This window comes from Stigmatopora nigra, chromosome 20, assembly GCF_051989575.1.
Source record: "Stigmatopora nigra isolate UIUO_SnigA chromosome 20, RoL_Snig_1.1, whole genome shotgun sequence".
Classification (NCBI taxonomy): domain Eukaryota; kingdom Metazoa; phylum Chordata; class Actinopteri; order Syngnathiformes; family Syngnathidae; genus Stigmatopora; species Stigmatopora nigra.
Window position 1 is genome coordinate 3,685,561 of NC_135527.1, and position 582 is coordinate 3,686,142.

Genomic DNA, 582 nt, shown 5'->3' on the forward strand with positions numbered 1-582 from the left:
GAGGAGCACTTTTCTGACCGCTTGAATATGAAGACAAATTTAATTTCACAACAATTATGGGAAGGACAGAAATGTGGTGGGAACAAACCTAGCTAATATTCCCTCACTGAGATGATTCACATCCTGGGTGGCATCTTCTGCCTTGTGGAGCAGAGAAATTACCCCAACCGAGAAACTGAAGAAACCTCAAGACAAGATATTATGTTAAATTAGGGCAACATAAGTTCTATTAGGCAAGTACTACAAAGAGGTCATGGCCTGTGTGGGGGTTGAACCCACCACTTTGGCATTATTAGCACTACACTCTGACCAACTGAGTTAACAGGCCATGTGCTGAACAGCCCATATATTTTTATAATGAAGCAAATGCAACACGTCAACTAGCTAAACACTTATGTTAAGGCAAAATAAGTTGGACTAGGTAATTTTAATTGACTTTGGAGTTGTCAAGGCCCATGTGGAGGTTGAACCCACAACCTTGGCATGATTAGCACCTCACTCTGACCAACTGAGCTAATCAGCCATGTGCAAAATGGCCATAATTTTTGTGTGATGACCGTAATTGCAAATGTCAGCTCGCTA

The 582-nt window shown here is 41.6% G+C and overlaps 1 non-coding gene across 1 annotated transcript; it reads right to left on the reverse strand.

Annotated features, from left to right (window-relative positions):
* Nucleotides 1-254: 254 nt before the first annotated feature.
* On the reverse strand, nucleotides 255-328 carry trnai-aau (transfer RNA isoleucine (anticodon AAU)). Its single transcript has one exon. It is a non-coding gene; the product is annotated as a tRNA-Ile (tRNA).
* Nucleotides 329-582: the final 254 nt, after the last annotated feature.